The 26,784-nt window shown below is 42.2% G+C and overlaps 1 long non-coding RNA gene across 1 annotated transcript in view; it reads right to left on the reverse strand.

The window, feature by feature from the left end:
* The window catches only part of LOC115096493, a 68,726-nt gene extending 42,801 nt beyond the window's left edge, over positions 1-25,925 (reverse strand). Inside the window, exon 1 of the long non-coding RNA XR_003858088.1 lies at positions 25,726-25,925. This is a non-coding gene — a long non-coding RNA (uncharacterized LOC115096493). The remainder of the gene's footprint in view (positions 1-25,725) is intronic.
* Positions 25,926-26,784: the final 859 nt, after the last annotated feature.

Genomic DNA, 26,784 nt, shown 5'->3' on the forward strand with positions numbered 1-26,784 from the left:
TCGATAGCCTTGCGCGCGCCGATCCAGGATTTTAGTGGATACGCGCGGCTCCGCGCGTATCTACTAAAATCCAGCGTACTTTTGCTTGAGTCTGATGCGCAAGCAAAAGTAGGCTGTTCGCGCGCCTCTTAAAATCTACCCCTTAGTATCTACTAAAATCCAGCGTACTTTTGCTTGAGTCTGATGCGCAAGCAAAAGTAGGCTGATCGCGCTTCTTTTAAAATCTACCCCAATATGTACATTTTTTGAGGGAGTGAATAAACATGTGGATAAAGGTGAGCCAGTGGGTATAGTGTGTCTAGATTTCCAGAAAGATTGTGACAAAGTCCCTCATGAGAGACGTCTGAGGAAGTTAAAAAGTAATGTGATGGGGGCAGTGTCCCAGAGCCGTAGCTAGCCCATGGCCGATTTGGCTACGGCCAGCGATGCCATCCACCAGAGGTGCTATTGTGCAGGAAGCATTGGCCTCCTCCCTCCTCCTGTACCAGCAATGAGGGGCTGCAGAAAACGTCAGCGTCCTCCTCCCTTTCCCCACATCGGCACTGAAGATCAGCGCGGCCCCATCCTCCTTCTTCCTTGCCCTGCACCAGCAATAAAGAGCACTAGAGCAGGCTGGCCCACTGGGTTGCGAAAAGCATCAATCTCTCTCCCAGCCCTGGCAGTGAAGATAAGCTCAGCCCATAGGTCTGCAAAAAGCAGCAGTTTCCTTTTCCCCTCTGCCAGCTCTGGCAATGTGAATCAGCACAGCTCACATCCCGCAGGGCCTCATCAGCCTCTCCTCCTCCCCTCGCTCCAGCAGTGAGGAAAGGTGCAGCCTGTAATAATCGTAGGAAGCATCATCCTTCCTTCCTCGCCCTCACAGTGAAAGGTAGCACTGACCTCCAGTCTCATGCTCCAGCCCCCCCTCCCCACAGTCGGAAGCAGGAGCAGCAAACCTGGAGGTGAGAAGAAAGAGGAAGCATGGTGGGGCCTAAGGGCTGAGGAGGAGACCGCTGCTGCTGCTGCTGCTGCCCCTTTGCTTCCAGAGGTGAAAATAAAGAGCATGTGTGTGTGTGTGACTGTGCATGTGAGAGAGAGCATATGAGCCTCTGTGTATGATTGAAAATGTGTGAGTGTGTGTGTGTGTATGATTAAGTATGGGACAACATAACATAAGAACATAAGAACATGCCATACTGGGTCAGACCAAGGGTCCATCAAGCCCAGCATCCTGTTCCCAACAGAGGCCAATCCAAGTCACAAGTACCTGGCAAGTACCCAAACATTAGATAGAACACAAGCTACTATTGCTTATTAATTACTGTAATAGCAGTTTAAAGATTTAACTTCTAGAAACTTATCCAAACCTTTTTTAAACCCAGTTACACTAACTGCTGAAACCACATCCTCTGGCAATGCATTCCAGAGCTTAACTATGTGCTGAGTGAAAAAGAATTGTCTTCAATTTGTTTTAAATGAGCTACTTGCTAACTTCATGGAGTGCCCCCTAGTCCTTCTATTATCTGAGAGAGTAAATAATTGATTTATACTAAGTTGTTCAAGTCCTTTCATGATTTTGTAGACTTCTATCACAGCCCCCTTCAGTCGTCTCTTCTCCAAACTGAACAGCCCTAACTTCTTTAGCCTTTCCTCATAGGGCAGCCATTCCATGGCCCATATCATTTTGGTTGCCCTTCTCTGCACTTTCTCCAGTGCAGCTTTATCCTTTTTGAGATGCGGTGACCAGAATTGTGCACAGTATTCAAGGTGCAGTCTCACCATGGAAGATAAAGAGGCATTATGACATCCTCCATTTTATTTTCCATTCCCTTCCTAATAATTCCTAACATTCTGTTTGCTATTTTGATCACCACAGCACACTGGGCCGATGATTTAAATGTATTATCCACTATGATGCCTAGATCTCTTTTCTGGGTGGTAACTCCCAAGATAGTACCTAACATTGTGTAACTACAGCAAGGGTTATTTTTCCCTATATGCATCACTTTGCACTTGTCTACGTTAAATTTCATCTGCCATTTGGAAGCCCAATCTTCCAGCCTCGCAAGGTCCTCCTGCAGTTCATCACAATCTGCTTGAGATTTAACTACTCTGCATAATTTTGTGTCATCCGCAAATTTGATCACCTCATTCATTGTAACCCTTTTCAGATCATTTATAAATATATTAAAAAGCACTGGTCCAAGTACAGATCCCTGAGGCACTCCACTGTTTACATTTTTCCATTGTGAAAACTGACCATTTAATCCTACTCTCTGTTTCCTGTCTTTTAATCAACTTGCAATCCACAAAAGGACATCGCCTTCTATCCCATGACTTTTTAGTTTTCATAGAAGCCTCTCATGCAGGACTTTGTCGAATGCCTTCTGGAAATCCAAGTACACCACATCTATGGGTTCACCTTTGTCCACATGTTTATTCACCCCTTCAAAAAAATGTAGATTTGTGAGGCAATACTTCCCTTGGGTAAATCCATGTTGGCTGTGTCCCATCAAACCATGTCTATCTAAATGTTTTGTGATTTTATTCTTTATAACAGTTTCCATGATTTTTCCTTTCATTGAAGTCAGGCTCACCGATCTATAGTTTCCTGGATCAACCTTGGATCCCCTTTTAAATATAGGGGTTACATTGGCTATCTTCCAGTCTTCAGGCACATCAGATGATTTTAATGATAGGTTACAAATTTTTAGTAATAGCTCTGCAATTTCATTTTTTATTTTTTTCAATACCCTGGGGTGTATACCATCTAGTCCGTTTGATTTACTACTTTTCAGTTTGTCAATCAGGCCTACCACATCTTCTAGGTTCAATGTGATTTGGTTCAGTTGATCAGAATCATCACCCATGAAACCTTCTCTGGGGAGGAAATGATGTCACTGTCTGTGATGGCTGCCTGAGTCCGGAGCTCCTGACCCAAACATGAGCAATCTGTCCCCATTATCTCGCTCCTGATAATTCAATATCTTTGTGAGCGACATTGCGGACGGGATTGAAGGTAAGGTTTGTCTTTTTGCAGATGACACTAAGATCTGCAACAGAGTGGACACGCCGGAAGGAGTGGAGAGAATGAGACGGGATTTAAGGAAACTGGAAGAATGGTTGAAGATATGGCAGCTGCGATTCAATGCCAAGAAGTGCAGAGTCATGCACATGGGGTGTGGAAATCCAAAAGAACTGTATTCGATGGGGGGAGTAGGGCTGATATGTTCAGAGCAGGAGAGGGACCTCGAGGTGATACTCTCTAATGATCTGAAGTCGGCGAAACAATGTGACAAGGCGATAGCTAAAGCCAGAAGAATGCTGGGCTGCATAGAGAGAGGAATATCGAGTAAGAAAAGGGAAGTGATAATCCCCTTGTACAGGTCCTTAGTGAGGCCTCACCTGGAGTACTGTGTTCAGTTCTGGAGACCATATCTCCGAAGGGACAGAGACAGGATGGAGGTGGTCCAGAGAAGGGCGACCAAAAAGGTGGAAGGTCTTCATAGAATGACTTATGAGGAGTGATTGAAGAATCTAAATATGTACAGCCTGGAGGAAAGGAGGAGCAGCGGTGATATGATTCAAACTTTCAGATACTTGAAAGGTTTTAATGATCCAAAGACAATGACAAACCTTTTCCGTTGCAAAAAAATCAGCAGAACCAGGGGTCACGATTTAAAACTCCAGGGAGGAAGACTCAGAACCAATGTCAGGAAGTATTTCTTCACAGAGAGGGTGGTGGATGCCTGGAATGCCCTTCCAGAGGAAGTGGTGAAGACCAAAACTGTGAAGGATTTCAAAGGGGTGTGGGATAAACACTGTGGATCCATAAAGTCTAGAGGATGTGAATGAAGAGAAGAGGCAAGGGGTGGCTTGCTTGCGGGAATGACGGCTACTACCTGGAGATTAATATCCTTATTCAATAAACATACACACAGTTAATGCGACTCCAATATTGCTCTATGCTTCAACGGCAAGAGGAAATGTGGAAAAAAGGATTTGCATCCACAAAAAAGCAGGGGAGTAGCTTGCTTGTTACAGCGGTTACTACCCCAAATCAAATAAGCCTGATACTTCACTTTCAATGCACATCCAGCATAGCTCTCTCCTTCAACGGCAGGGAAAATGAAGAAAAGATGATTTATATTCAGCATCAACCAACAAGGAATGAATTACATAGTCTGGGTAAACAAATAAGCATGGGTGTAGCTTGCTTGCTACGATAGCTACTACCCCTAATCAATTAAGCATGATACTTGACTTGGAATAAGTATCCAGCTCAGCTGACTGCTTCAGCAACAAAGGGAATTAAGTAAAGAGGATTTTTATTCAGACAACCAACAATGGCTGAATTGCACATGCAGGGTAAACAAACGGGAGTAGCTTGCTTATTACGGCGGTTTCTACCCCAAACCAATTAGCTAGATACTTCACTTAGATGCAGCTCCAGCACTGCTGTCTGCATCGATGGTGGGGGTGGAAGGGAATTGGAACCAAAAAGTTACTAATAAGGGCTCTGACCTCGGCGGTCAGAGTAACAGATTATGAAAACAAATAGGTGTGAAAGCTTGCTGGGCAGACTGGATGGGCCATTTGGTCTTCTTCTGCCGTCACTTCTATGTTTCTATGTATGTTAGAATGTAGCACATCTAAAACTAATCGGAGAAAGTTCTTTTTCACTCAAAGCACAATTAAACTCTGGAATTTGTTGCCAGAGGATGTGGTTAGTGCAGTGGGTTTAAAAAAGGTTTGGATAAGTTCTTGGAGGAGAAGTCCATTACCTGCTATGAATTAAGTTGACTTAGAAAATAGTCACTGCTGTTACTAGCATCAGTAGCATGGGATAGACTTAGTTTTATTGTACTTGCCAGGTTCTTATGGCCTAGATTGGCCACTGTTGGAAACAGGATGCTCGGCTTGACCCAGTATGGCATGTTCTTATGGTGTTTCCAGTTTAGAATCTATATTTTCTAACACAATTGATAAAATAGATTCTCTTCAGATGAAATGTAAGTCCCAGTCAAAATTTCTTCCATGCTTGACTCCTGCAGTTAAGACACCCAGACAGTTACTTCGTAGAAGTGAGCTTAAGTGGTGTAAACTACGAAATGACTTGCCCAGGACGTAAGGGTAACGCGACGAGTCCATTACATCTATTTTCTCAATACCTTTTTCTATAACACAATTGCATCAGCTGTTTTGCAAAACAAGTTTCTTTGCCAACAGCAGTACTTTCTGCTCACTTAATCTGTTATATGTCTTGGCAAGGCACTCACCTCAGATCATCAACAGAACCATTGTGACATTCATTCACAAGAATTCCCCTGTTATCTTATGTATGTAGTGCAATCCTTTTTTCCAGACCTGTTTGATAGGAGGGCAGGACCAAAACTGATGACCTAAGGTGCTCACTTATGTTTGCCACTTAATACATTTATCAGACTGAGAAATATTCAACAAGCGAGCAACTTTCTGTGGAATGTAAAACCTCATTAAAATCTTATATTGAGTCTCACATAAAGTTACATTACTTGTAAGAGATTTTATTCTTGGAAAGGATTTAGCATATTGGAAAGAACTCAGCTCCAGATCTAACTTTCGTTTCCAGTGTAACCATATATTAATATACTTGGGAAGCTCTTCATTTTCTGCTAAAGACTTGTAAAGGGATGAGATCAAATGACATGCAAGATCTTCAGTCAAATAGGTCCATTAAAAATTATCTATTAATATACTGCAATTTTTGCAAATCTAAAGAGTATCATCCAGTGTCTATTAAGCATAAAAATGTTTATGTTCCAGCTCTAACTGGTTCAGGAGGTCCTAGAAATCTATCACTTGCCCTTCCTTATCAAGTAAATGGGAAATTATTTGCAGTCCCTTAGCATTCCAAATATTAAAAGACAGCTGATTGATGCCCCAGTATAAAATCTTGATTACTTTTTATGTGTAAAAAGTTTGATATTCTATACTGAAAATGTAATTTTTTACATAGGAAGTTGCCTTATTCGGTCAGACGGAGGGTCCATCAAGCCCAGCATCTTGTTTCCATAACCACTGCCAGATTTTTAAGACTCTGGTAAACAATATACTTCCTTGAATACCAACAGGGAGTGCAAGCTTTCTAGTATGGATAATATATCTTATATCAAATGGCAAAACTATCCGTATTCCTTCACTAGAGGGAGATAATAAATTTCTTTAATCTTTATTAAAATTTATGAATTGCTTAATGTAAATCTAAGCGATGTACAAATGAACAAGCATAAAAGTGGAGACTCACAAAACAATGACACATAAAACATAAATCTCTGTATCAATCTTACATGTAACTCTGCTCTTAAACATTGAATTGACAAGCAAGATTAATAATAGGTTTGCTTTAACAAAAGTGTCTTTAACAAAGCCATAAATGTTTTTAAACTGTCTGACAGGCAAAGTGCCTCTGGCAAACAGTTCCAGACAATAGGGGCTGCAGCAGAAAAGGAACGGTCCCGTGTTGTATTGAGCCAAGGATGTCGTAGTGCGGGGACTATCCAGGAGAGCTCTCTGGGAAGACCTCAGCTGACGAGAAGGGCAAGTCACATGTAGCAGTACCTTGCACCAAGGAGAGGCTAAGGAAGAAACCAGTCTGAAAACTGTAGTGCCAATCTTATACTGTATCCGTTGGATAATTAGTAACAAGTGAAGTTCAATTAAAACCTGTATAATTTGGTCCTAGCACTTATTACCAGATATTAAGCGAGCTGCAGCATTCAAGAGTAACTGCAATAGTTTTAGCATCTTTGCAGTAATACCTAAGTAGATGGAATTGCAATAATCAACCAGGGCCAAAATACAGGCCTGCACAATTGTCCGGAAGACAGACGTATCCAGCGGATGTTTTAGGCCACTTAGTATTCAAAGCTTGTACTAAGCTTGATTTAGTAACTGCTTTGATTTGCGGATGAAATGTTAAAGAGGAGTCTACATTCCTAGTCTATGTTCCATGAGTCTGCAGTATGGTCCGTGACCAGCACCACGTGCTGTGCCTTCCTCGTCCCAAGTCTATGTCGGTGTTCCTCGTCTCTATGTTCTCTAGTCCCAAGCTCCACGTTCCAAGTTCCAAGTCTTCATGTCCAAGTCCCAAGTCTTCATCTCCAAGTCCCAAGCTTCACGTTTCCACGTTCCAAGTCCCAAGCTTCACGTTTCCACATACCAAGTCCCAAGCTTCACATTTCTACGTTCCAGGTCCCAAGCTTCTCGTTTCCACGTTCCAAGTCCCAAGCTTTACGTCTCCACGTTCCAAGTTGTCAGCTTCATGACATACTCTTCGAGAGTTCCCAGCTTAACATCATCCTCCTAAGAGTCCCAAGTTCCTTCTGACTCTTTGTGCTCTAGCTCTGCTTGAACTCTCCGATGGTTTCAGGTCCTAGTTTTAGCCACAGACCTAAGTGGTAGCCTGTGTTCCTAGTTCCGTCCAGCTCAGCTCCTGCACACGCACCTCACCATGGGTACGACTCATGTCCCTACCTGAGCCGTCCTATGGCCCAAGGGCTCTGCTCTCCCATGAGCCAAGTGATGCTCGCCGAGCCCACACCATCGGTCCGTGAAGGCTGCACTCGCAACAGTTCTGTTTTCCTATTAGGAGGTTTATTAGTGTTTAGAGCCTGGTTTAATATTTGTAGTGTTACCTTTACATATATAGGGTTCTTACTGTTTGAGTGTATTCCATAATGCAGGTGTAACTTTGTTCGAATTGGTTTGTGTGCATTATTGCAGATCCTGGGACTATGTTAGGTGCTATTTTTCTCTTTCCATTTCTCCAGGTTTGCACTGCAAGATAGTGGCTTTTTTGCCTGTATAACTATCTATGCAATGCTGAGCACTGACACAACTCATCACATGTAGCTTATTGTGTGATCACTTTTCCCCCAGGCTTATTAGTGCCTCACTGATTTAAATGTATCTAGCTATGCCTAGTACTTGCTTTACTGACTCCATGGGGGGGGGGGTCGGAAAATATTTTATTATTTTGTATTTTTTGATAATTACCTATATTCAGTTTAGTCAGTAATCAATAGGCCATAAAAAGCATTAATACCCATATGCCTTTTCTCCTTTAAAAACTATAGCGTTAGTCAAAGCCCCTGCTGGATACATTTCAGCTCCCCCTTTACAGACCTTGAGAGAGCTGTTTACAGCTAATTCCTTATCTATAGTGGGAAAGGAATGTTTAAAGTTTTGAATTTTATGGCCTTGGGGAGCCTCAACCATTTGATTGCTCAGGCGTGTATCCTAGGGTTGGAAGGAATACGTATTCTCTTATCGCTGAACTGTTAGAAGAAAGAAAAAAACAGACAGAGTGTTTTTTTGTCTGGTACAGCCTGGTGTTGCATAAAAGAAAGAAAAAAATAAAGGCAAAGCTTTAATCGGGCAGGAAAACTCCTATATTTTTATTTTCCATATCCTGATATTAAATTGTTTTGAACCTCATCAAGGTTTCAAATTATTTTCTTCAAAGGCTAAAGATTGACGCATTGACAGAAATAATACAGTTGCCTAGGATCAGAGGATTTTAGGATTATAAAATGGGAAGCAGACAAAGAAAAGAAAGAAACTGGGACTTTGGTTTTTCCTTACACATGGAAAGCCGAGAGAGACAGAGAGGGATCGCTTCAGATATATGGTAAAAATATTATTTTTATTCAAGCATATGAGAACCTGTTAATTGCTATTGTTTCTAAATTGGCATATGTATTAGAAATGCATTAATTAAGAGATAATGTCCTTAGTGGATATTTATTTAATTTTAATTTTTTCTGTCACCCTATTAATGGTTTTTACATTGATTGTAGGGTATAGTCTGATAAAATTAAGGTTTGAACATAGAAATGTTTCTTAGAATCATTTAGAGATTATAATATTGATATCTTTCTTTACCTGAAATAAAGAAAATATTTTACTACAAATTGTCTGGTTTTATTCTAGTGCATGCTGTGCTGCATTAATTATTGGTCAATAAAGTTCTGGAGTAAAAAAGAAAACACATCTCTTTAAATAATAAACTTTTTGTCTATAAGGCAAGAAGGGTAGAAAAGGGATTTAAGTAAAGGGTTTTCATCCAAGTGGGATCCCCTGGTAATAACTTTTAATTCTGCTAGTGGTGAACCACAATACTTCTCTCAAACGTTTCACAAAGCTGAAGGGGAATAAAGTGGGACGACCTGCATGAGAAAATTGACATGTGGGGAACACTGTACATGTTGATTATTTATTTAGGGGGTAATGACATCGGGTCAAAAATGTGTCGAGCTCTCCTCACCTGTATCAAAAAAGATCTGGCGCAGGTGATGATTAGGTGGCCTCAGATATGGGTGGGGTGGTCGGACATCATAGTCCGGTTAAGGAACAAGGATGAGGTTATTTGGAATACAGGAGTCAAAAAATTAAACAGGCAAATGGGAAAATGGATGGGATGGGAAGGGGTTTTTTGGGTAAGACATTCATGGTCTTGGGGGATCGAGGCCAGATTATTTAGTGGGGATGGGATACATCTCTCTGAAGTAGGGATGGATCTGTTTAATAACGCACTCCAAGAAGGATTGGAAAGAGAGATTAGGAAGGGGTAGTATGGCCGCAGTGGGTGAACAAACCGTTAGCTGCGGTTTGTTTGTGGCAGAAATCCGAGCCCATGTTATGTTTGAATGTTGTAAGGGGGGAGTTGGTTGGCGGAGGAGGGGAGTACCCCATGTAGTTGGGGGGGCTTCTACATGGGAAGACTGGTGAACTGTGGGGCTAAAGTTCCCAGTGGAGCTTGCTCTCGCTCGTTCGAGGTGGAGCAAGTGGGAAAGGGGGGAGGGGCAGTTCCACCATTGGGGTCCAAGGTGGTGGAGAACCAAAGGAAGGGTGGGGGAGGAGGGGTTGTTACATAGTTTATGTGATTGTAAGGGCTCGGGTTAGGTGGTTAATATACTGCGGCCTGTTTTAAAGCCAATAGGTGGTTGCGTGTTTTTTTGGGTTGTGCGGGACGGCAAAACGAGCGCACAGTGTTTTCATTCCCATGTTATAACCCAGGGGTGGGCAAGTCCGGTCCTCGAGGGCTGCAAACCAGTCGGGTTTTCAGGATACCCCTAATGAATATGCATGAAATAGATTTGCATACAACGGAGGCAGTGTTTATGCGGGTCTCTCTCATGCATATTCATTAAGGATATCCTGAAAACCCGACTGGTTTGCAGCCCTCGAGGACCGGAATTGCCCACCCCTGTTATAACCCTTCCCAGGATAAGATGGGTTTTCTCTAAGAAAACCCATCTTATTCAGCAAATGCTGTGCTGCTCTCAGATGGAACCTTGATTTCTTTCTCTGTTCATTTCTTAGAGAGAGACGTGGATGGAAGCTAAATACTTGAATCAGATAACTGCTTCTGATGATTCAGCATTAATTCAGAATTATACTTTCTAACACAATGCAGCCTCAGAAATTGAAACAGACTGACCTTTACTGCAGTCTCTTTACTTAAATAGAAACTCTATGCACAATAGGACAGGTGTAGTCATGGAATAAACTATTTATTCAAGATATCTTTGAATTATTCCTGCTCTCTTTGCCATGGAAGACATCAGTATACATCTGAATTTCAGATCACAACTTCTCCTCCCAGTTTCAGTCAGCTCATGTGTCTCTCTATCAAAGCCTGCTAAATTAGCGTGTGTTACAGCCAGTGTTATTAACATTAAAAGTTAACTGACTTATCCGGACTCGTAGGTAGAAAAACCAAATGCAGAGGCTACAAAGCCTGGGTCCAATATATCTTACAATATTCAAAAATGAAAAAGCCCCAAATAAATGTTTTACAAAAAATGCTCACATTTAATCTATAAAATGTAGTGTATTTACATACATATTCTACATGCTACACATTTGCATATTTTCCCAAACCCACATAGTAAATATTCAATTGCATACAAAAAATGTATCTAAAATATATTATAGCAAAACAATATCTCAGCAATTACAATTAATCAAAACAGTTGTGAAAAATTGTAACTCAGCACAAACTGTTACATCACTACATTTAAATGTTCCTTAACAAATCACAAAATTAGAGAAAAATCTCACGTAGCAATATCACTATTACAACAGTAAAACATTATTTTTATATATAAAGGGCATGAAATGCATCATTGTACATACCTACAATCATATATTATCAATCACACCACCCATACAAATCTGCACTCAGATATTACCACTCATACATTCCCCAACACCGGGCCCATGTTTCACTGAACTAAATGGCTTCATCAAGGGGTTGTCTTCAATTAATTCAATGCAATCCCATTATATCTTATTACTCATTCCACATATAGGAATTGTAATGTTCAAAATCAATCGCTGACCTCATGTAAATCGGAAGACTTCTAAATATCCCGAAATCTACAAGTTAGAACAAACATACTGATATTGCTGCTTATATAAAACACATATAAAACAATATATTCACATTTCAACCAAACAGAACATTCTTACCATGTTATATTCAGTAATTCCTATTGGCTTGACTAATATCCCTGTAACCACATCATAACTGCATATATCTCAGACAGGTTGCAAAGCCAGTATATCATGTATACCTAAATCAAAATAACACATGAGAATGAAAGAAAGTATATTGAGTACCAAGTATACCTTATGTCTGATGAATATAAAATTTACTTTAGAATGAAAGCCTTATATTTTCAATAATTTTCCAATATGATTAGAAATGCTGCCAGTCTTTACCAAAATCAAAAAATGCTGATGCTCACCTCATCTGTCATAGGCGGTACTTTGTTATCAGTCTAGCGCAAAAAACGACATGCATGTGCATCCATGACCAAGCTGGGAAAAAACCGCAAAGTAATCTCACCGTTTTCCTCTTTGTGACCCCTCTGAATGATTCCCCTCCTGTATACCCCACTGATACAAGCCTCTGACAAACCCACACCTCAGATAAAGGAGGGTCTGAAACAAACAAAACTTTTATTTCTGGGGTTTCTAGCAGTCAAAAATTACAAAAGATTTTAAAAAAGACACTGAGGTGGAACTTTCTCCAATTGTCACTTAAAAGAGTTGCATCATTAGAAACCAAAAGAGAATTTCAGTCTTAACTTTCTATTAACTAACATACACCATGTTCTTAGCCATATAGTCTGCCACCTAGTGGCTATTCAACATAACTATAAGCATCAGCAATTTTCCATGAAACAAATTTCCAAATCAAAGTCAGTAACATCCTCATTCATTTGTGAAATTCCAGAAAAAAGGCTGAAAATATCCCCCAATCTGATCTTCTTCAAAGGCCTAGCTTAAAGCCCCATCACATAAAGATATATGCCAGTTTCCAGCCAAAGAGTGTGATCACGTGTAGGATATCACTCCTTATCCATGTTTCACGTCTTGGGGAGGCAAGCATGCAAATTCCCCTACTTAATCCAAAACCCAACCCTTCCCAGCCCCCATGTTTTAGCACCAAGCTTAGTAACAATCTAAACAGCTAACAAAACTGAAGCTATTGTTCAAACATCCAGTTACCTATGTCCCTATGGCTTTTACTGGATGGTACCCAGCTACCGACTATCTGCCCTATGTCAGTCAATCACTGGGGAGTTGTAGCCTGCTACTTTCCACCTGGCTACCCAAGGGCCTGCAGTGTTGTTAGCTCATTTTTTCTCCTTATCTACTTGCCTCTACTCTCGAACAAGGATGGGTTGATTGCATTCCTGCAACCTCCTAACCTTGTTTCTACCATGTCCTCTATATTTCTCCCAAGCATACCTCAGTTTTGTCGCAGTATTGGTATCCACCGACATCACCTTCCCCTGTGCTTATGCTATGTGTTTTTGAATACTGTTCCACCACCTTCACTGGGAAGATAGATCAATCATAGGCTACTTGATATGTCACCCTAGAGAAGGGGAAGTTCAGACTAAAATCTTGTTTCATTTTTATTTATTTCATTTTGCTTTTGCTTTGTTTCACTTCCGTCATATTTCTGTATGCTAAATCATTTAGTTTATGCTAAAATTAGCACATGATAAAACAATTTAACATGCGCTAAAACAATAGAAACAAAATCACATTTTGTTCATTTTTTGTGTCGTTTCAGATGGGAAATGATATAAATGAATACACAAATATTATTTCCCTGTTAATTTAAATGACAACACATCCTTAACCCAGGGTCACTGCATTTTTAGACAAATAGAAGTACAGAATCCAAACATTATTATGAAAATTAAAAAAAAAAAAAGCAGTTATTAAATAACGCAGATAATAAAAAAATATATGTAACCCCAGTTCCACTAGGGGATCCTCGGGGTCACTCTCCCACGGTGGGGGAAAAAATCTCTGGGCCGTAGCCTGGGTGCAGATGACCTGCAGGGCCAGTACTGTGCCATGGACGCTCCCAAGAAATAAACCAATGTCCACTCAATATGTGTGCGCCAGCCTAGCTGTAGCTTCAGAGTAAATCGTAATGAAACCGCTCAAAGGTATCAGTATCCAGAAGAAATATCAGTTCTTAATCAGCTCTTCACTACTCACAACAGAAGACTTTTTTTGCCCTTTACACAGTCTCTTCTTCAGCCTATCCTGGCCTTTTTTTCCATTATCAAAATTAGTTACTCATAATGTCCCGATCAGCTTGAGGAAGCAATCTCTCTGGTTCTGCAGGTGGGAAGCCACCGAGCCCTGTAGTAAGTGTTTCCTTCTCCAGGCAAGTGCCCACCTAGGTTAAAGTACAGCCTTTTTTTAATCTTCAAAACAGCACCACAAACATCTCATTTGTCTTCCCCTTCAGGCTTCCTGAGAGTCTGGGAGAGAAATCTCTGCCTGAACATCTGCTTCTCCCTTGGTAACCCTGGGAGAGGGTCACAGTGTTAACACCTTCTGACGAAAAGATGGCCTTTAATCGCTGGAACCTTCTTTCACATAATGTCATATTACTTCACTGCAACTTTTACAGACTTCCCATAAGGGGAAATTCTCCACTTCACACACAACACCTCCTATAAACAGGAAATCTTATCCTCTGTGGCATAGGGGTGCCATATATATATGTAAAACAATAATAAACACAATGATAAATAGGATGAAAGTTAAACTTCATACAAATTTAAAAGATAAGAACATATATTGCAATATAATCAAAATACTAGAAACCCGACATGGCCATGATTTGACAAACAAGTCTGCAAGAGGGTAAAAAAAGTTTTAATCAATATTCTCTCTTCTACCTAAAAACATAAAAAATAAATAAATCATAAAAGGTTGCATAAGAAAATACCAAATCAAAAAAAACAATCAAAAAGTCAATAGACACACAGGTAGATTTTACAAGCGTTACTTGCACAAAAACGCTACCTATGAGCGTATGTTGGCTGCACTGCAAGCAATGCGTATTTTAAGAAGCCGCGAAGTTTTGAGCAGAGATGGATTTATCATTTAGATACTGTCAGCCCAAAAGGGCTAAATACTGAACTTGATTTGCGTGTGTTTCTTTGATGTCATTTGACATTCTGATTATTGCTTCTGATTTTCCGAAAGTGAATGACATTCTTGAGATTTGCATTTCAGTGACATCATTGTGTGACATCACATCGTGTGTATAACACAAGACGTTCTACGTCAGCCTCGTTTCCTCTCCTCTGAGAAGATGACTACAGAGACCTCGAGTCCATTTTGAAATCGGTAGCCTCTGGTGTTCAGATAAGTATTTTTTGACTTTTTAATCTATAATAAATTATTGAGTGCACTTTTCTCGATATTGTAGGCAAAGACTCTTGTAATAACATTTTCACATGCCCCTGAGGAAGCAATGTACTGCGAAACACCGGCCGTGTTGGGCCGTGTTTATTAATTTGTCAAAGAGACTGCCATATATATATATCTCTCATGGATGGGAGTTCATTACATTTTAAAGAAAAAATTGAAAAAAAACACACAACAAAAAGATTTTTGGAATTAATAAAAAATGTTTATAATGATGGTGAATGATTAAGAAGACCGGTTGGGTTTCTATGCAAAAAAAAACACAACGACAGGCTTGCTGACACCGTCATTTAGGCTTTTGTTATAGAAAAACTTTTGGCCCCCTTTTTTGCTACAGTTTATTATTTGGGTTGCCATATTGACTCTCCTTTGATATTAAATTTGTGGTATTTGAAATCTCCCATTATTATTGCACTGCCAAATTGGTTAGCTTACCTGATTTCTCTTAGTATTTCATCATCTGTCTGACTATTTTGTCCAGATGGACGGTAGTATACTCCTATCTCTATACTCTTACCCAACACACATGGGATTTCTACCCATATAGATTCTACTGAGCATTTAGTCTCTTGTATGATCTTTATCCTGTTGGACTCTATACCCTCCCGGACATAAAGTGCCACTCCCCCACCAAGTTGATCCTCCCTATCATTGCGATATAATTTGTACCCTGATATAGCACTGTCCCATTGATTATCCTCCTTCCACCAAGTCTCTGTGATGTCAATTATGTCAATCTCATCATTTACTGCTATACACTCTAACTCTCCCATCTTACTTCTTAGACTTCTGGCATTTGCATACAGACATTTCAAAGTGTGTTTTTTGTTTGTATTAACAACCTGTTTGTCAGTTCTTATGGATAATTTGGAAATCTTTTGCTCTGGTGATTTTTTACATATAGGCACATAAACTACATTTACTTTTATTGGAACCTCTCTGTTGGGATGCTCTAACTCGCCTGTTTCATTCGTATCCTTCAAGGATACATTTCTCCGAACCATGCACTGCTGAGTGACTGTCTGCTTTCACCCTTGTTCTAGTTTAAAAGCTGCTCTCTCTCCTTTTTAAACGTTAGTGCCAGCAGCTTGGTTCCACTCTGGTTAAGGTGGAGCCCATCCTTTCGGAAAAGTCTCCCCAGTTCCTTAAAAAACTGAATCCCTCTTTCCTGCACTATCGTCTCATCCATGCATTGAAATTCTGGAGCTCTGCCTGCCGCTGGAGACCTGCACGTGGAACAGGAAACATTTCAGAGAATGCCACCCTGGAGGTTCTGGATTTCAGCTTCCTACCTAAAATCCTAAATTTGACTTCCAGAACCTCTCTCCCACAATTTCCTATGTTATTGGTGCCCACAAGTAACATTACAGCCAGCTCCACCCCAGCACTGTCTATAATCTAGATGACGCGTGAGGTCTGCTACCTTCGCACCAGGCAGGCAAGTTACCAGGTTGTCCTCACATCCACCAGCCACCCTGCTTTCTACATTTCTTTTCTAATAATTGAATCACCAACTATGATGGCTGGCCTAACCCTTCCCTCCTGGGTAGTAGCCCTGGGAGACTTGTTCTCAGGGCGAGAGGAGCAAGAACTGGAAAGCAGGTCTTTGCTACAGGATCACTTCCTGCTACACCAGGGTCATGTTCTCCAACTGGGAGACCTTTCTGATCCAAGGCAGCACTGGGGCTGCCAAACTGGATTTGAGACTTGGCTATTATGTCCCTGAAGCTCTCATCAATGTACCTTTCTGTCTGCCTCAGCTCCTCCAAGTCTGCTACTCTGGCCTCCAGAGATCGAACTCATTCCCTGAGACCCAGGAACTCTTTGCACCGAGTGCACACATACAATCTCTCACCGGCAGGTAAAAAAAATCTCTGCCTGAACATGTGCTTCTCCCTTGGTAACCCTAGGAGAGGGTCACAGCTACATCCTCATTTTAGCTCTGACTCTGGAGAAGAAGCCCCAGACCAAGGATAGTAAGGATTTTTATAACCTTCTCCATAACCCAAGCCCTAAGAGTCTGTTAACCTGCTCAGAGGGTGTTACACACACTGTCAAAAAGTATAACACCTTCTGACGAAAAGATGACCCTTAATTGCTGGAACCTTCTTTCACATAATGTCACATTTCTTCACTGCGGCTTTTACAGACTTCCCATAAGGGGAAATTCTCCACTTCACACACACAACACCTCCTATAAACAGGAAATCTTATCCTCTGTGGCATAGGGGTGCCATATATATATGTAAAACAATAATAAACACAATGATAAATAGGATGAAAATTAAACTTAATACAAATTTAAAAGATAAGAACATATATTGCAATATAATCAAAATACTAGAAACCCGACATGGCCATGATTTGACATACAAGTTTGCATTGGGATAAAAAAATGTTTAATCAATATCCTCTCTTGAACCTAAAAACATCAAAAGCAAATAAATTAAAAAAGATTGCAGAAGAAAACACCAAATCAAAAAACAAATCAAAAAGTCTTTAGACATACAGGTAGATTTTTAAAGCGTTCCTTGCGCAAAAGTGCCCATCTATGTGCGTATGTGGGCCACATTGCGAGCAATGAGTATTTTAAGAAGCCGCAAAGTATACATGTACATACCCGTTTGCATATCAAGAATAAGGAGGTGGATAAGGGGTGGGGAATGGGCATTCAGGAGTGGGGCCAAGACCATTACCCATCTAAATAAACATCAAAAGCAAATAAGCCTTCCCCGGCAGAAGTGGCTTCAGTGCCACTTCTGCCGGGGAAGGCCTGCGCAATTGGCGCCGAGCCCCGCCGGGGGAAGGTCAGTAAAGTTGCTCCCCACCCGGGCAGACTCAGCGCCGACAGCGCGACCGATAGAATTCAAGCTAAATCGCTGAAAAGAAAAAAATCGCGCCGAGACCAGCTAAGTCCCGCCCACCGAGGCAGCAGACACCAATCAGAGCCTGCCCTGCCGGGCTTTAAACTTCAGCTCTGTTCGGCGCCGCGCGCCGAAAAAGCGCGACAAAGGAGCAGGCCCCTTTGTGCGCCCCTTTGTGCAGCCCTGAGTGGAGCCTCTGACTGCAGTCCGGTTCTTCATTTGCCTTCGCATCCACTATTGCCCTTCTTCCGGCTTCCCCAACCTCCTGGTGGCTCCTTCATTCTTAGAAGCTTGAGCTCTACCAGCTATCATAGCCTCAAGCTCCTCCCTATCTAGCCCTATTCGATCTACCCACCTTGCACAGCCTGTTCCAGCCACCATGCGTGCCTTCAACATTCCTATTCTATTTAACCACCTGAGGACATCACCTAAGCCCTACTCTCACCCACACACTCGCCAACAGAGGATCATCCCCATCTCAATATCGCCCTTCACACAATTACTTGGCCTGACACTTTTCTCATTGACTTTATTCAATGCACAATCCATATCCAAAAAATCACACATCCTCAACGACCTCCTCAACGAAACTAAACCGGACATCTGTGCTATCACAGAATCCTGGTTAAAAACCACAGACACAGTACTTCTAAACCAGCTCCCCACCCAGGCTTACGACCTCATCTCTATTCCCAGGATCAAAAAAAGAGGTGGAGGGCTGCTCCTAGCAGCCAAAAAAGGTCTAGGCTTAACCCTACAGGCCACAAATACAGCAGCCAACCTGGAATTTGCCCTTTTCAAATCTAAACATCTCCTAATCGGATTAATCTAACCCCCCCCCCCCCCCCCCCCCCAGGAATACTCGAAGCTGACCCATCCCCCATCATCGAACTAGTCGCCAAACATCTTAATACAGGAAAACCAGCGATCCTTATGGGAGACTTCAATCTTCACGTGGACGTCCAATCTCACTCCTCTAACTGCGAAACCCTACTCTCTTCACTTGGCCACATGGGGTTCAGACAAATTGTCAAAGATCCCACCCACAAGGCAGGTCATACGTTAGACCTCATATTCATAAATGAAGGAATATCACCCACTACCAATCCATCATGCTTACCAGTCCCATGGACCGACCACCGAATCATCTCCACGGCGCTAGAGATCATGGAGCACCCTCCTCAAGCATCTCAGGTAACATTAGTCTCTATCAGGAAACCTTGCTCCGGAGAACTCCTCAGTTCGCATCTATCCAAAGAACTAGTTCATCTAAACCTATCGGACGTCAACATGGCCACTACCTCATGGTCCAACATCACCAACAGGGTGGCTGAACAAGTATGCCCCATGACCACGAAAATTCTCCATCCGGACAAGGACAATAAGAAACCCTGGTTTACACCCGAGCTGAAGTCGCTCAAACAAGAGCTCAGATGCAAGAAACACAGGTGGCGTAAAAACCCGTCCACAACATCCCTCTTGGTTTATAAATCTTGCCTAAATTCATACAGAAATGTCATCAACAGAACCAAGAAAGAATTCTTCTCTAAAAAGATCCACCACTTTATCTTCAATTCTAGAGCTCTATTTTCCTATGTATCAGCCCTCACAAAACCAACTACCCCTCGCATACCAGACGCACAAGCGTCCAACAAAGCCAACGAACTGGCGGTCTATTTTGAGAAAAAAATCGACACCCTCCTCACACCTATCAAGGGGCCCTCTCCTCAACCGATCCATTCATACACCACCGGCTCACTATGCTCACACCCAACCCCACAGCAACATAAATCAACCCCAGTTTCACTTGCCACCTTCGAGCTGACATCCGCTCTAGAAATAGAAAACATCCTCAAGAAGATGAAGCCATCATCCCACCCACTAGACCACATCCCATCCAATTTGCTGCTCTCCATTCCCAACATCATCGCCAAACCAATAGCAGACATCATAAATTGCTCGCTGTCTCAAGGCCAAGTCCCTGACCAATTCAAGCTTGCTATACTCAAACCCCTCCTCAAAAAACCTAACCTACCACCCACTGACCCAGTTAACTTCTGACCCATTGCCAACCTCCCAATGGTCACTAAAATCATGGAGAAGGTTGTAAACAGACAACCATCTGACTTCTTAGAAGAAAATGACATCCTCACCTCGAACCAATTCGGATTCCGAAAGTCATTGAACACTGAATCACTACTAGCCTCACTTACGGATACAATCCTCATCAATCTGGAAAAAGGCCAACCTTTCCTTCTCATTCTACTGGACCTCTCATCTGCGTTCGACACCGTTAACCACTCATGCCTTCTCCAGCGTCTAGCAGACACCGGCATAACAGGCTCGGCGCTCAACTGGTTCAAATCCTTCCTTGAAAACAGGCACTACAAGGTCAGGATTAACAACAAAGAGTCACTCCCTATCAGATCAAAGCTGGGGGTACCCCAAGGATCATCCCTTTCACCTACTCTATTCAATATTTATCTACTCCCACTCTGTCATCTACTATCCAACCTCAAGCTAACTCACTTCCTATACGCGGATGACATTCAGATCCTCATCCCGATAGTTGATTCCCTTCACAAAACATGGTCCTACTGGAACAGCTGCCTCTCAGCAATCAACAACCTGCTCACCAGCCTCAACCTCATGTTAAACACCAGCAAAACTGAAATCCTCTTAATTGCTCCAGATAATTGCACCCTGCTCAACCCGCCAAGTTCCGCCCTACTCTCCTCCACTTCGATCGACCACTCTCCACAAGTAAGAGACCTTGGTGTGCTTGTAGATAACCAACTCAACTTTAGCAAGTTTGTAAACAATACAACCAGAGATTGCTTCTTCAAATTGCAAGTCTTGAAAAAACTAAAACCACTTCTGCACTTCCGAGACTTCTGCCTGGTCCTTCAATCTATCATTCTCCCTAAACTGGATTATTGCAACTCCCTCCTCCTGGGCCTACCCGCCAACACCATCAAACCACTTCAGATGGTCCTGAATGCGATGGCCAGAATCCTCACCAACACCAAAAAAAGGGAACACATTACCCATATCCTCCAGAACCTGCACTGGCTGCCTATAAAATTCAGGATACAATTTAAATCCCTCATGATGATTCACAAGGCTCTTCACAACATTTCCCCCCTCAACTTATCTTTTCAACTGCAGCAGCACACTTCCAAGAGACCGATCAGAAGTGCTTACCAGAACATGCTTTACACACAGCCGACTAAAACAGTTTTAAGGAAACGAGCTCTGTCCACCGCAGGTCCCCCTCTCTGGAACCAGCTCCCACCAGACCTCCGCCAAGAACCCTGCCTCTTGACATTTAAAAAGAAGCTAAAGACTTGGCTATTCACCCAAGCCTTTCCTGAGAGCTAAAACCTGATGAAGCGATAAACGATATCTTTACCACTGTACATATGTTCCTTAGTTTGTTCCCTGTTACAGTTTTAGCCTGTTTATGAATGTCTCCCAAAAAGTTTTCTTGTTAACCTGTTTTAATGTATTTCACCCCTGAGGTGATGGTTTTGTTCCATGTAAACCGGTGCGATATGTATTGTATACAGGATCACCGGTATATAAAAAAATTAAAAATAAATAAATAAAAATAAATAGCTTTTGAATATATACCTCTGGATATTTACCTATAAGTCAAGGGGAGAAGTGGAAAACCTGCATCAAGAATATCCGGACAGCATAAAAGCTATTGTACAATGTGGGTTTTTTTTGACACAGTAGAAATCTGCTGTCTAGTTTTCATATTTATTTTAATGTGGTATGAGTTACCTATTTTATATTGTATATCTGTTTTTTTAATAATTTGCTTTTTATTTTTTAGGTTTTAACTTCTATTTATCATTGTATTTATTATTGTGTTACATATATTTTTTTTATGTTATGTTTTATTTAATTAATTTTTTTTATGATAAGTTTTTGGATTCTGCACCACTCCTATTTGTCTGGTTTCTTACTGTGGTTTATTATCTCTCCTTACATTTTTTCATTGCATTTTAACTATGACTGCTAGTAACTGGATGGCGATGACAGGGAATGGATAATGCTACGCATTATTTCTTATACACTTCCTCGAAGCATGTGCTGCTTGCCATTATCAAAGGCATGATGCTGGAATACATGCATTTTTGGTCTGATCTGGGGAGAATCAGGGGCTAGAGAACATAGATTTAAAATCAATGCATAAGTAATTTAAGAGAGAGATTTTGCTGTTAACCATCCCAAAGAACAAATATTGTAACCAGAAGCCACACAACAACTCTAATTACTGCATTTAACCGAGGTTACTCTGTATGTTCCATGAAGCACACATAATCAGAACTATAATTCAACAGACTGTGACAAGGTTGGGTAAGCTGCAGGTCAGCGTAACCAGAAAGCGCTGAATGCAGAGACCTGCATGATTTCTAGGCATGGAAATGGAAATTTTATTTTTTTTTATTTATTTTAGTTTTTTTTATACCGGCATTCGTGAGAGTATCACATCATGCCGGTTTACAATAAACAGGGGAGTGATGAAAGGTATAGTGAACGATATAAATAACAGGTGCTGAACAAAAAACAGTTACAATATAACAGGGATAAGTACAACTTGGAGCATAGAAAAAATGATAGGAAAATTAACATAATATATTAACCGAAATTTGACAAGGTACATTTACAAAAGATTATGGTATTTGCTAGGTCTTGCCCATTTGAACTTATTGTAGTTTTTTACATAAGGGTAGTGATAGGAAAAAATGGTTTTCCGCATATGGGTATTGTGCAAAATTGTGTAAAACCCAATATCAGAAGACATCAGAGGAATGTGATAGAAGTTCTGCCATAGTACTAGCACAGGGGTGGGCAGCTCCAGTCCTAAAGAGCCACTAACATGTCTGATTGTCAGGATATCCACAATGAATATGCACGAATAGAATTACAATCATTGCCTCCATTGCATATCTCATACATATTCATTGTGGATATTCTGAAAACCTGACCTGTTTGTGGTTGTTGAGAACTGACGTTAGCCACCCCTGCACTAGTATAAAGGCTCTGCTGTTCTGATGTTCCCAATGGACAAATCAAAACTCTTAAGGGTAGAATTTAATAGATATGTACGCGCGTCCATGAGCGAGCGCTACCCGGCACGCACACATGGACACACAATTTTTTAACATGTGCGCAGAGGCGCGTGCATGTTATAAAATCGGGGGTCGGCACACGCATTGGGGAGGGGGGGCCACAATTGTGCACCTTGCGCGCGCCGAGCCGCGCTGCCTTTCCCCATTCGTTACCCCCCACCCCACCTTCCCTTCCCCTACCTCTCCCGCCCTTTCCCCCCTACCTTTTTCTTCTTTTTTCTTTTGTTTTAAAACTAACTTCGGCCCTGGGTCTGAAGTAAGTTGTGCGCGCTGGCCGACTGCCTGCGCGCGATCCCCAGCACAGCAGCAAATGGCCACTGTGCCGGGAGCCTCCCGGGGCTTTACGCGCATCGCCGGGCCTTTGTGAAATAAGCCGGGCATGTGTAACCTTTTGAAAATCTGCTCCTTAGGCTGTTTCTTACCCTTCTATAATCTGCTGAATTATTTTATAGTATTGCATGCCTATATTCTTTAGTTTTTCCATATATCACATTTTTATTCCACTCTTTCTTAAAATTTTCATCTCTCTGCTTTCCTTAACATCAGCTGCAAAGAACAATTGAACTCAAGTCAAGCTAAGCTTTCTCGATCTATTCTTCTGCTGTGTGTCCAACCTTGAACACCAAGGGATATTTTGTTCTGTCACAATTCAGGCTCACAAAGCTCTAGTAGCTTTTAGAATTGGAAACACAAGTTCTCCCATTTCTGCTAGAAAACATAAATACAGAGGTCCATGTTCAGAAGCATTTAGCAGTCCCAAAAGTTAATCAGCTAAATGAAGATTTGGGTACTTATGCGACTAAATTCTAGTCGGCTAATAAAATGGTTGGCTAGAATGTAGCTGGCTAAGGGGCATTCTGGGGGCGTAACTGGGAGGAGCTGCGTTAGCCGGATAAGTTATTTGACTACCTCCAATATTTAGGGTTAACTGGATAACTTAACCAACTACATCTGGTTGGCCCGTACACCTGTCCTAAAGTTAGTCGGATACATTGTATCTGGATAACTTAACTTAGCTGGCTATATTCAATTGTTATATTCATAGTCGAATAAGTTTATCCAGCTAATTTTATGGTCTGGACAGTGATTGAATGTGGACCTCAAAGTCTTTAGAAGAAAATGTCTAAGATATTCTGTATGTACTTGGCCTGAATTTGGAAAGGATGGTGGTATGGTGAGGTGCAACATATGAACGGTCAAGGTTTTTCTCAGTGCTTTTTATTTATAGTGCTACAAATCTTCAGCATTCTCAATCTTTCATAATCAGAAAACATTTAAGCATTCCTATTCTCAAGGCTGCTTCCCTTCTTTACTCACAGTTCTGAGGGAAGGAGCTGGTTTCTCCTGTGGTTCCTGGACCTCTCTCTGTTCCCTACTGAGGCTATGTTATATCCTGCTCTGGGAGCCACCCAGTACCCATAAGCCTCTTTCTTAAGGTGGACCAGGACCACAGATGCCTAGCATGGGTTCTTTACACTGTTCTAGAGGTTTCTCAGGTACAATCCTTCACATACCCTTCCCCTCAGCTCAGTCTTATCAGACCGAGCAGCTACTCCTACCAGGGCTATGCCCCACAGCTGGAACCTGCTATTCCTTTGCTCCAGACCTGCCCTAACCTGGGGCTTTCTCTTTTCTTCTCTGACCCTTGCCAGTATTGGTTTATGAGGTCTTAAACCAAGGAAATCCACTTCAACTGGGGTCCTTTCACTTCCTAGGCGCGCATGCGTGCCACGCTGCCAAATTTAAAGGCCCAGCGGCAGAAAAAGCCCTCTCGGTGCACAGAGATGACATCAGACACCCCGGGTATTTATACCCGGCCTTGCCTCGTCCACTTTGCCTCAGCAACAGGTCCTGCTCTGTGAGAGTGCGTATCCAGCGTTCCTGCTTGATTCCTATTCCAGTGTTCCTGCCTTAATTCCCGTTCCAGCGTTCCTATCTGCTCCTTGCCTTCAGTGCCTGCCTCCCTGCTCCTCGCCCTTACGAACTGTCCTCCTGGCTCTGACTTATGCCTGGTAGTCTGACTCTGAGTGATCTCCGTCTTCCTGTCCTCCGCATGGTATTCTGACTCTGAGTGACCTCCGCCTGCCCTGACTTCCAGCCTGTTTCTCCGGCTTCACCCTGCCTCCTGTCCGTCCTGACCTCTGACCTGTTCCTGGCTCCGTCTGTCCACCGCCAACCTCGACTCCTGCCAGTCCAATGCCACCACTGCTTCTTCCTCTGGGTTCACCTGGAGAGGCCCCCACCTAAGTCCTGCTGGCCCTTGTAACCAAGGGCTCAACCTGTGGGGAACGAGGGCTGGTACAGGTGAAGCTCTTGTGGGGTCATCTCTGCCTGTTCCGCCTCCTGACGATGAGGACCACCAGGGACCCTCTCCTGGTGGTAGCACTAACCTCGTCTCGACTCAAGGGTCCACCTTCCTTACAAATGGGTTATGGTCTTTTCCTCCAGCAACTTGTCCAACCCTTTTTTAAACACAACTAGAATAATAGCTTTCATCACCTCCTCTGACAACAAATTCCAGAGCTTAATTATGCACTGAGTACAAAATATTTTCTCTTATTAGTTTCAAATGTGTTACCCAGTAACTTCATTGTGTGTTCTCTGGTCTTTGACTCTTTGAAAGAGTAAACAATTGAATAGCATTTACTTGTTCCACTCCACTCATAATTTTATAGACCTCTATCATATCACCCCTCAGCCTGTGTTACGAGTTCAGACCGTGCACACTGGTATCCTGCCCAAGGGCTCTGACCTGGGGGGGCTTATACCACATAAACACAAATAGCCACACACGCACACACTTTGATTCAGTACATCACGGTTCCAGGTAAGAAAGTAAGTTTATTTGAGCAATAAGAGGATAGAAGAAATAAAATCAGATCATAAAGAAGAAGTAATGATAGATAATAACAATTGCTACATAGATATAAAAAGCTTACATTTCCAAAAGATCAGCTGTACCATCACGTCCAGAGCTCTCTCTCCCCTCTCTTTCTCGCTGTCTCGCCTTATTCACTACAAATGCTTCTGCAAGAAATGATGTTCCCTCCCTCTGAGTTCTTATCAGATGTCAGACTCAACTGCGTGGCCTTCACTTTCTCTCTCAGGCTTTAGTATAAGTTAATTGCTAGTTTTCTCATCCTAGACTTAGTGGAATAACTAAACAGACTCTTGCCTGTTCGTAAATATTTCACAGTTCAAGACAGTAAACAGGAGTTCACTCAGAGGTTGGCCTGTGGCCTTCAAACTAGTTTGCGTCTGGGTGAAAACTCTGAATCCATGCAGCGTATCCTCTACATACATCCTCAGCAAAAGTAACAAAAAATGACTCCAACAGCCGTCTCTTCTCCTAGCTGAAGAGTCCTAACCTCTTTAGTCTTTCCTCATAGGGGAATTGTTCCATCTCCTTTATCATTTTAGTTGCCCTTCTCTGGGTCTTTTCTAATTCTGCTAAATCTTTTTTAAGACATGGTGACCACAACTGCAGCTCCCTCTTTAGCATAGTCCATGGAGAGCGGGTTAGCCATGATGAGGCAGTGCCGCTGCTCACTAAGGTTACTGCTGTGGCTCTTCAGCTTGCAGATTTGCTTTTGCCTCCTGGATTTGCACCAGCTCTTCCCCTGGCTTAGTCTCTTTCTCAGCCTGGTGACTACATCAGTGCAAGGAGGCTTTGTCTGTATCATCCTCCTCTGCTTCCAGGGGTTCCAAGCCCTTCCCTGGCTTTATTTCTTCCTCAGTTCTCTCTACTTTCGCAATGGTTTCCAGCAGCGGCTGAAGCTTTGGCAATTGCTGTTCTTTGGCAGCGCATGCGACCGCCCCCAGCGGTTCTGCATCAGTCCTCGTGACAACTGTTGCAGTTCTTTCAGGGCCTGGATCAGCTCTTGTCCCTGTTGCTGAAGGGCTTGCTGCTCGGCCCTAAAGGTCTGTTCTAGCTGCTGCTGCTGCTGCTGCCACTTTTACCTCTCCTCAAAGGCTTGGTACCAAGCTCCCATGTCCTT

The sequence above is a fragment of the Rhinatrema bivittatum genome, chromosome 8 (assembly GCF_901001135.1).
Source record: "Rhinatrema bivittatum chromosome 8, aRhiBiv1.1, whole genome shotgun sequence".
NCBI lineage: Eukaryota > Metazoa > Chordata > Amphibia > Gymnophiona > Rhinatrematidae > Rhinatrema > Rhinatrema bivittatum.